Source organism: Schistocerca cancellata, chromosome 8, assembly GCF_023864275.1.
Source record: "Schistocerca cancellata isolate TAMUIC-IGC-003103 chromosome 8, iqSchCanc2.1, whole genome shotgun sequence".
NCBI classification, from domain to species: domain Eukaryota; kingdom Metazoa; phylum Arthropoda; class Insecta; order Orthoptera; family Acrididae; genus Schistocerca; species Schistocerca cancellata.
In genome coordinates, this window is record NC_064633.1 from 607645328 (window position 1) to 607656753 (window position 11426).

Below are 11426 nucleotides of genomic sequence, written 5' to 3' on the forward strand. Positions count from 1 at the left end.
GTGTATGACTCTCAGCAGCTGTCGATACTACACTGATGGGCTAGAACATTACGACCACCGACCTACTATCGATATAAACCCGTCCAGGTGACAGCAGCGTGCAGGGCGAGGAGTGAATGCTGGTTACAGGGTGTTTCAAAAATGACCGGTATATTTGAAACGGCAATCAAAACTAAACGAGCAGCGATAGAAATACACCGTTTGTTGCAATATGCTTGGGACAACAGTACATTTTCAGGCGGACAAACTTTCGAATTTACAGTAGTTACAATTTTCAACAACAGATGGCGCTGCAAGTGATGTGAACGATATAGAAGACAACGCAGTCTGTGGGTGCGCCATTCTGTACGTCGTCTTTCTGCTGTAAGCGTGTGCTGTTCACAACGTGCAAGTGTGCTGTGGGCAACATGGTTTATTCCTTAGAACAGAGGATTTTGCTGGTGTTGGAATTCCACCGCCTAGAACACAGTGTTGTTGCAACAAGACGAAGTTTTCAACGGAGGTTTAATGTAACCAAAGGACCAAAAAGCGATACAATAAAGGATCTGTTTGAAAAATTTCAACGGACTGGGAACGTGACGGATGAACGTGCTGGAAAGGTAGGGCGACCGCGTACGGCAACCACAGAGGGCAACGCGCAGCTAGTGCAGCAGGTGATCCGACAGCGGCCTCGGGTTTCCGTTCGCCGTGTTGCAGCTGCGGTCCAAATGACGCCAACGTCCACGTATCGTCTCATGCGCCAGAGTTTACACCTCTATCCATACAAAATTCAAACGCGGCAACCCCTTAGCGCCGCTACCATTGCTGCACGAGAGACATTCGCTAACGATATAGTGCACAGGATTGATGACGGCGATATGCATGTGGGCAGCATTTGGTTTACTGACGAAGCTTACTTTTACCTGGACGGCTTCGTCAATGAACAGAACTGGCGCATATGGGGAACTGAAAAGCCCCATGTTGCAGTCCCATCGTCCCTGCATCCTCAAAAAGTACTGGTCTGGGCCGCCATTTCTTCCAAAGGAATCATTGGCCCATTTTTCAGATCCGAAAGGATTACTGCATCACGCTATCTGGACATTCTTCGTGAATTTGTGGCGGTACAAACTGCCTTAGACGACACTGCGAACACCTCGTGGTTTATGCAAGATGGTGCCCGGCCACATCGCATGGCCGACGTCTTTAATTTCCTGAATGAATATTTCGGTGATCGTGTGATTGCTTTGGGCTATCCGAAACATACAGGAGGCGGCGTGGATTGGCCTCCCTATTCGCCAGACATGAACCCCTGTGACTTCTTTCTGTGGGGACACTTGAAAGACCAGGTGTACCGCCAGAATCCAGAAACAATTGAACAGCTGAAGCAGTACATCTCATCTGCTTGTGAAGCCATTCCGCCAGACACGTTGTCAAAGGTTTCGGGTAATTTCATTCAGAGACTACGCCATATTATTGCTACGCATGGTGGATATGTGGAAAATATCGTACTATAGAGTTTCCCAGACCGCAGCGCCATCTGTTGTTGACAATTGTAACTACTGTTATTTCGAAAGTTTGTCTGCCTGAAAATGTACTGTTGTCCCAAGCATATTGCAACAAACGGTGTATTTCTATCGCTGCTCGTTTAGTTTGTATTGCCGTTTCAAATATACCAGTCATTTTTGAAACACCCTGTAGATGCATGCATGGGGCGTGTAGTACCAGTGAGCGTGCTGTTCGTCTGTAGAATGGGGCAGGCGCCCGTTCTATCAGAGTTTGACCGGGGGCAGACTGTGACGGCACTGCAGGACTTGCCGGGTGTTCGAAGAGCGCTGTGGTGAATGCCCTGCAAGTGTGGCTAAACCGAGGTGAAACCACGCCCCGACGTCTTGTGGTCGGGTTGCCACCCCTCATTACAGACGCCGTACGTCGTAGGCTGGGAAGACTGGTGAGACATCGTATTACATGTCGACTGTGCCTTTGGTTCTCAGGACCAGGAATGATCGTGAAATAAATAAATCTAAATCCGTCTCAGTGTGGGTGAAAGGTATTCACAACTGCAAAAAGATTGCACTCGTTGGTGATCTGACTCACTATTATAGAAATGAAATAAAGTTCGCTTCCTTATGCTTAATCCTTATCTATTAAAAAAAATTACACATTGATCTTGCCAAAAGCCGAGAAGCGATTCTTCTTGGAAGTGTAGCTCTCTGGGGCACCCTGGGATGCTCTCTGGGGCGCCCTGGAATGCTTTTTTTTTTTTTTTGTCATCAGTCTACTGACTGATTTGATGCGGCCCGCCACGAATTCTTTCCTGTGCTAATCTCTTCATCTCAGAGTAGCACTTGCAACCTACGTCCTCAATTATTTGCTTGACGTATTCCAATCTCTGTCTTCCTCTACAGTTTTTGCCCTCTACAGTTCCCTCTCGTACAATGGGAGTCATTCCCTCATGTCTTAGCAGGTGTCCTGTCATCCTGTCCCTTCTCCTTATCAGTGTTTTCCACATATTCCTTTCCTCTCCGATTCTGCGTAGAACCTACTCATTCTTTACCTTATCAGTCCACCTGATGCTAAATGCTCATTAATATTTGTTCATAACGATAAGCCTGCGCATCGGCCGACGCGTGCATGTGTCAACGTTGACACCACAACATTGACAACTACGACTGAAATGACCACGTGACCGTCGGCACTGGGCGTTGGCGCAGTGGCAGAGCGCTGCATGGTCTGATGAATCCCGATACCTTCCTCGTCATGGCGACGGTAGGACGCGAATCCGTCTTTGCTTGACACCTGTACGGCAGGACGGACAAAAGCTGGCAGCAGCTCCATTATGCTTTGTAGAACATTCACGTGAGCATCCATGGTTCCAGTGGAGCTCGTGCAAAGAACCACGACGGCCAAGCAGTATCGTACACTGGTTGCGGAGCACGTACGCCCCCTCATGAAAGTCATGTTTCGCAACGACAGTGGAATTTTTCAGAAAGGCAATGCGTCGTTTCACAACATCAGGAGTGTGTCGGAGTGGTTCGAGGAGCAGAGTGGCGAGTTCCAATTGATGTGCTGGTCCCCAAACTCGCCAGGTCTGAACACTATCGAACACATCTGGGATGTGATTGAAAGTGGCGTCAGATCTCCCCGCCCCCACCCCGGCGTTTACGGCAGTTAGGTGACTTGTGTGTGGTTACACGTGATGCCACTTCCCTCCAGCGATGTACCAACGCTTCATTGCTTGCAAGTCAAGATGCGTTGCCTCTAATCTGTGCTAAGGGAGAACATACTGGCAGTTAGGTAGGTGGCCATGATGTTCTGCATGATCAGTGTATTTCTTGGAAGTTAAACGACATCTGGCCTACGGTTACATATTCAGACTCGAAGGAGTGGAGACTGCCTCTCAGGAAGACCACACGTGAATTTTTTCTGCTTTTTTAAATAGATATATTTTGCGTTTATTTCTCGTGGGTGTGGATTTTACGGTATTCAGTCTCGCTACAACAACTTTGTGGTCAGTAATCCCTGTATCCGTCCTGATGTTCCCGATATGCTTAGGATCGTTTATTGCTAAGAGGTCAAGTATGCCTTCACAGCCTTTTGCACTTGTAGTGATCCCCTGAACTAATTGCTGAAACACTTTCCTGAGAGCGTATTCTTTTCATATGGATTTCCTCTTCAAATTTCTATTGGCAGCAGTTGAAAACGAATTTCTTACTGAACTATGGGGTAAGTTTCTTTACCTAATCTATAAATTTTAGTGCCGCTTCCTCAATTTGCTCTGCAACTTGAAAATGGTTCAAATGGCTCTGAGCACTGTTGTACCTAACATCTGAGGTCATCAGTCCCTTAGAACACAGAACTACTTAAACGTATCTAACCTAAGGACATCACACATATCCATGCCCGAGGCAGGATTCGAACCTGCGACAGTAACGGTCGCACGGTTCCAGACTGTAGCGCCTGGAACCGCTCGGCCACAGCGGTCGGCGCTCTGCAACTTCAAGTTGACACTTTGTTTGAAATCTCGTTATCTTAAGTCTTCCATTTCTGTAGCACTGTTTCAAGTTACGGAAGTACCCACTGCTTCCATTAACATCACTGTAATCTCTGTCGCACGCTGTTGTACGTGCGTAACGTGGTAGGTTACTATGATGCACATCTTGTAAATTGTATCGAGCGCCTTTGAAACGAGCAAACACCAGTTTTTGTAAGAACTGCGTCTGTCCAATCTCGAATACGCATAGTTTCTCTTATGCACTACACGGTCATATTGCTGCGGTCTTATTAGAAATCTGCTTATGATTTTTTTTTGTACTATGCTGCGGACGATCTTCCATGTAAGTAATTATGTTTAGTAACCGCTTCTTGGACAACGATGGTCCTTTACTACGTTTCACTAGAGATGGAATTTGTGATTCCCTGTCCGACAAGGATGATGAGCTATATGCCTCGACAGCTGTTTCAGTATCACCTTCACTTGTTAAGCACGTGTCATCACTGTACTTCTCATGTTTACTGTCCGCACAGTCGACCGTATACGACACCACACATTCCACTGATTGACCTTGAAAGAGCGTTAATATTTCAACTGCTACTTCTTTCCCACTCTGCGAAATTCCTTGGGTTCTTTTCCGACGACATGTCGGCAACTGTTGTAAACATAACGAAATGTTTCCTTTGTTTGTCGCTGCCACTGCTGTGCTTTGTATCACTACTAGCACAGTGACACTGTTGTTAGTTACTCGCCGACTAAGCAGTTAGACTACGGTCGGTATGCTCCTGCTGTGCTCACTACTGGTTGCCTCCAGTCCCACCTCCTGTTGCTATTAGCAGCCAGTATTGTGCTTGCACGGTAGACAATATGTGTGACGTAGAATGCCGCAAACATCATTGGCGCTCAAGGGGTTCCTTGTTAGCTACAAAATGGCTCTCAGCACTATGGTACTTTACTTCTGAGGTCATGAGTCCCATAGAACTTAGAACTACTTAAACCTAACCAACCTAAGGACATCACACACAACCACGTCCGAGGCAGGATTCGAACCTGCGACCGTAGCGGTCGCGCGGTTCCAGACTGTAGCGCCTAGAACCGCTCGGCCACTGCGGCCGGCTGTTAGCTACAGAAAGTTTTTGGCCAAGTGAGGAAGATCGCTCCTTCTCATTTCTCAACATGGGAAAATTTTAATCTGAATCTGTCTTCAACTGCACATTCTACCAAGAAATAATAACGTTATGTCTTTGCACAGATTTACTTCACCTCAGGTGTGGCACGGCAGTCAGGATTTGTATATATGCAAGTCTATCGTTAGCATTTTCCTCATTTATCTTTTTAAGAATGTTTTGTCTGTGGAACATATGCCTCTACCCATGCAGTTACTACAAATTCGTCACTTTTTGTTGACGAGTGCAGCAGTACCGTACGTTAACGGCTCAGATTAAAATCACTCGACTATATAACGAAATGTCACTAATTAGAGAAATAATATTTGTAGCGTGACGAGCATCAAAATCGAACTTCACAGACTACTGTCAAATTAAGGTCGCTAAGAGCCTGCGCTGAGAACCACGGGAGTCGATAAACCTCTTAATATCTCCTTCAGGTCATCAGTGCATGATCTCTTTCCGCGTGTAAATCTGGGGGCGACACGTAGTGGGTCAATAACCTTTTCTTTCACAAGGCCAACGTAATTAGCGTTTATTGGTCTTTTCGCGCGTATTAGGTATTTTTAGTAAAAGTATCAAAGGGAAAACGTGTCAGGATTAGTTTGGTAAAAGTAATCATACAGCAATGAAAACTTTCTTAGACACTTATTTAAGATGATGTCTGACGTAGATTGTTTATTACGCCGTTCTATTTTCGTGGTGTGGAAATAGCAGAATAAACTCTTTCTGAAAGTGCCTTATAGTCAGGAGATCCCAAGATTATCTGACTGCCAGATGTGCTTGTTCATTTAGCGTTACCCAGGGTGCACATGTAGTGTTATACTACGGACGCGAACTAGCTTTACACGCCAAATAGAGAGGATGCTCAATGATAATGTTTTCCTCTCCTGGGGTAGTGCCCATATTGGTTGGACCCTAGACGACTGTAAAACCCGATTTCTTTTGGTAAGAGCTGATGGTAGGCTTCCGATGTGGTGAAGACTCTACAAAGCCATGCACCCTGTTGTCAACAAGGCACTGGGCAAAGTGGTGGTCATTCCATAGTCGAGTGGGCTCTGTTTACATGGAATCGACTGAGTCCTCTGGTATAGCCCACCCGATCGGTGACTGAAAACGGTTATGTTCGGCTGTTTGTAGACCATTGGCAGCCACTCAACGACGGAATTTTTAATGCTGACAATGCGCCATGTCACAGGGCCACAATTGCTCCCGATTGGTTTGAAGAAAATTCCGGATAATTGATGCGAATGACTTGGCCATGCAGAACTTCTAATATGCATCCAATCTAAAATTTATGAGATGTAATCAAGAAGACAGTTCGTGTACGAAAACCTGCACCGCCAACACATCGGCAGTTATGGATGGCTGTAGAGACGGCATGGCTCAGTATTTCTGCAGGGCCTTCCAACGGCTCGTTGAGTCCATGTCATGTCGAGTTGCTGCACTACATCGCATAAAAGGAGATCCGACTCGATATTAAAGGCAACGGCCTTGCCGCAGTCGATACACCGGTTCCCGTGAGATCACCGAAGTTAAGCGCTGTCGGGCGTGGTCGGCACTTGGATGGGTGACTATCCAGGCCGCCATGCGCTGTTGCCATTTTTCGGGGTGCACTCAGCCTCGTGATGTCAATTGAGGAGCTACTCGTCCGAATAGTAGCGGATTCGGTCAAGAATACCATCATAACGACCGGGAGAGCGGTGTGCTGACCCCACGCCCCTCCTATCCGCATCCTTCTCTGAGGATGACACGGCGCTCGGATGGTCCCGGTAGGCCACTCGTGGCCTGAAGACGGAGTGCTGACTCGATATTAAGGCGGTGTCCCATGACTTTTGCCACCTCAGTATTACTCGCGCCAGTACAGTAGTGTGCTCCAGTTGTACTTTCTCAGAAACTACTTCCTGAGATTAGACCCTGTTGTTGTTGTGGTCTTCAGTCCTGAGACTGGTTTGATGCAGCTCTCCATGCTACTCTATCCTGTGCAAGCTTCTTCATCTCCCAGTACCTACTGCAACCTACATCCTTCTGAATCTGTTTAGTGTATTAATCTCATGATTTTTACCCTCCACGCTGCCCTCCAATACTAAATTGGTGATCCCTTGATGCCTCAGAACATGTCCCACCAACCGATCCCTTCTTCTGGTCAAGTTGTGCCACAAACTTCTCTTCTCCCCAATCCTATTCAATACTTCCTCATTAGTTATGTGATCTACCCATCTAATCGTCAGCATTCTTCTGTATCACCACATTTCGAAAGCTTCTATTCTCTTCTTGCCCAAACTAATTACCGTCCACGTTTCACTTCCATACATGGCTATACTCCATACAAATACTTTCAGAAATGACTTCCTGACACTTAAATCTATACTCGATGTTAACAAATTCCTCTTCTTCAGAAACGCTTTGCTTGCCATTGCCAGTCTACATTTTATATCCTCTCTACTTCGAGATGTTGATGTTCATCTTATATCCCCCTTTCAAGACACCATCCATTCCATTCAACTGCTCTTCCAAGTCCTTTGCTGTCTCTGACAGAATTACAATGTCATCGGCGAACCTCAAAGTTTTTATTTCTTCTCCATGGATTTTAATACCTACTCCGAATTTTTCTTTTGTTTCCTTTACTCCTTGCTCAATATACAGATTGAATAACATCGGGGAGAGGCTACAACCCTGTCTTACTCCCTTCCCAACCACTGCTTCCCTCTCATGTCCCTCGACTCTTATAACTGCCACCTGGTTTCTGTACAAATTGTAAATAGCCTTCCGCTCCCTGTATTTTACCCCTGCCACCTTTAGAATTTGAAAGAGAGTATTCCAGTCAACATTGTCAAAAGCATTGTGTCGCTACAGGGTCAAAAGGGCCTGTAGCGACACAAAACTGCCCCCGCAACCGCGGTCGCTAACATACGCCTATGCAGCGCGAACTCGGAGATAACCCTGTTCGAAACGTAGTGGAGGAAACTTTTCACTATCAGCATTAGGCCGGCAATGGGAGGAGAAGTAGTCTTTGCGCTAACGTCCACGATTAGACTGTAAATTCGTACACAGCGTCTAATGCACTAAGGGCATGTGATAATGTGGGTGCAGGTCCGTCCATCGGATGAGAATGTTAAGCTCGGTGGCCCCGTTGATCGGTTGGCTTTGTGCCGGCACGTGGTTTCAACCTCTCCATTCCCTTCATCCTTACAACATAAACCTAACACTGCAGTGTACAGGCGCCCATCGTAGCCATACACACGACACAGAAATCTATTACGCGCTTCGTAACAGCTCGGAGGAAGGCGACGGCTAACAACCTCCACTAGAACGTTGACTAAAACGACGGTGCATTTCCTTTCATGTCGCTGCTTCCTTTGTGGTTTGTTTTATAGACAATGACCTACATACTTGGCTAAGAAATAACAGAAGCGATATCAATTTTTTTTTCAGCTTAGATTACATTCAGTTTTCGTTCCACATAACCAAAAACGAGATGATACTCATGGGTGTGAAACAAGTCTGAAAATCCTGAAACAAAAAAAGATGAAACATCTGAATATAATACTTACTATGCTGATCGTTTGTCAGGAGATTGCCAAAATACGTGAACACATTACAGTGAAGTGGGACTGCCAGTATTTTAAGAATTAATACCCCGTCAGAATGAAACATAGTTATGCACTTTCAATAAATTTATCATACACAAAATACCTTATCTTGACTGTTGTCACCAAGTGCTGTCAAAACTGAAAACTAATTAATTTTGGTTTAAGATAGTCATCTATAGTGCAGAAGGAATTGCCTCTCAAAAAGTCTTTCAGACTCCGTTTAAACTGTGTTTTATCTGAAACCAAGTTTTAATGGTTGCTGGCAATTTGTTGAAAATGTGTGTCCCTGAATATTGGCCCCTTTTTGGACCAAGGTAAGTGATTTAAGTCTTTATGTAGAGTGTTCTTATCTCTATTACTGATACTATGTCTTGAACAATTGGTTGCAAATAGAGACATACTACTTGCAACAAATATAATTGAAGAATAAATGTACTGAGAATCAGTGGTGTGAATACAAAGTTCTTTCACCTGGTTACTACATGATGTTCCTGAATTTACACCGCAAATGATCCTTATTAGACTCTTTGGCACACTAAAAACTTTTGCACGGTTTGACGAGTTACCCCAGAATATAATTCTATATCACATAATAGAATTAAGGTAAGCAAAGTATGCAACTTCCTTCAGTGTTAATATCTCCTACGTCTGACATCATTCTCATTGCAGATACATACTTGTTTAAGAGCTTAAGCAGTTCTGTAGTATGCCCTCCATAAATGAATTTATTATCTAGTTGTTGTCCCAGAAATTTAACAATGTCAACCTCTTCAATCTGCACGTCTTCATATGTTATACAGTTGCTGGGAGAAAATCTCTTGCAAAAAAAATCTGTAAATTGGTGGTAAGATCTTATGGGACCAAACTGCTTAGGTCACTCCCATGCCCGGGGGAGGACTCGAACCTCCGAGGGGGCAGCTGCACGGACCGTTACAAGACGCTTTTATACAGCGCGGCTACCCCGCGCAGCTTCCCTTACAGATTCTGTACTGCATATAGCGGGTCTTTTCAAAGTTTAATGACAGTGAATTGGCTTTGAACCATTTATTTATGTCATTAATGATCATTTAAAAGCTATGATAGCGAAACAATGAAATATATACAGTCGAATATCAGTCTAGTACATAATTATAAACCAGTAAGGACTGGCGCTCTGAAGGTTAAGTGCACACTTAATCATCCATAGAGACCATTTATATCTTCTGAGGAGTGAATTTGCGAATATGAAAATATGTGATATAAATCCTCATTTCTTTTGCCTGCAGTGATTTTGGAGCTTAACTTTTTTAAACTCTCCAGTAGACCTTAGGAGTAACATAAATTTCAACTTGATACCTCTACGCGTCGAATAAAAAGGGATCTTAACAAACGAGCAGACAGACTGACTGAAAATGGCAAAAAAAATTTTTGGTAGCAATTAGGTACAAATTAACACGCTTTGGATTTTTTCCTTATTTTTCCTGTAAAATGTTGCTTCTTGCCAAATCTCATGATTATAGATCAACGGGGAGAACCAAAATGGTTTCGATGAATGTGTTTCGGAGTATCAAAATACAGTAGGTAACGAAAATGACCGCATCTTACGTTTGCGTCGAGTTAGAAGGTTCAGTCTTTTTAGGCGGCCACGTTTGACGTAAGTTTCATCTTGATACCTCTACCCGGTGCAGAGGAAAATGGGTCTTAATAGAGGGACGAAAAAGTGCTCCAATTAGGATTCCGTTTTTACCAGTTGAGCAACGGAATTATAAAACTGAACACATTAGAAGTGTCAGAGCAATTCCATTTCTCTGCGTACCATTCACATAGAGCAACAGAGACAATAATGTAAGACTGCGTGCTGCGGACACAAGAAACACCATATAATTTTCATGAAACTCGACGTTACATGCTAAAACGTCCGGATGGGTTAGTAAAATCTGAAGATATTGCAGAGTCACTTTGGTGAGTAAGGGCATAACTTATGCAGTTAACTGAGTCCCGGGTTCTGCAGGACGATGGGTGGTGGCAAGAGGGAGGGGGGGGGGTGATAGAAGGGAGAGAAACTCTCGACACGTTAGTTACGAGTTGCCCAGGTGTGGCACTGTCGCTGCTGCTGATCCCTAGAACACGCGCATACCACAGACTGATCCACGAACGATGGCAGTTCGCGCAGATCGCGGCACGAGGGGGATTGCATTATTGTCGGTTCCAAGCGACAGTTGTGACATGCGCAGACACTTGCTTTGCGCCTCAAGAAAGTATGTAACCAGAAAATTATATCCTTCAATTGCTTTTGTACAATATGTCACCTCCTACCAACATTAGCAATAAAAACTCTCTGTGTATGGAATAAAAATTCACTAAATATTTCTCTGCAGCCACGTTTAATGCTCGAATTGGCTACGACATTCACAGCAGAGCTCTCAGAACATTGTCGAAAGCTCATTGCCTGCCGAACAATGAGTAGGTGCGCAGAATAAGCCTAAAAGTGGTTCAAATGGCTCTGAGCACTATGGGACTTAACATCTGAGGCCATCAGTCCCCAAGAACTTAGAACTATTTAAATCTAACTAACCTGAGGACATCACACACATCCATGCCCGAGGCAGGATTCGAACCTGCGACCGTAGCGGTCGCGCGGTCCCATACTGAAGCGCCTAGAACCTCTCGGCCAAACCGGCCGGCAGAATAAGCCTAAACTCGACCGCCGACTCCCAC

General features: G+C 44.9%; 1 pseudogene; it reads left to right on the top strand.

The window, feature by feature from the left end:
- Positions 1–6620: 6620 nt before the first annotated feature.
- Positions 6621–6738, top strand: LOC126096112 (5S ribosomal RNA; annotated as a pseudogene).
- The last annotated feature ends 4688 nt before the right edge of the window (positions 6739–11426 follow it).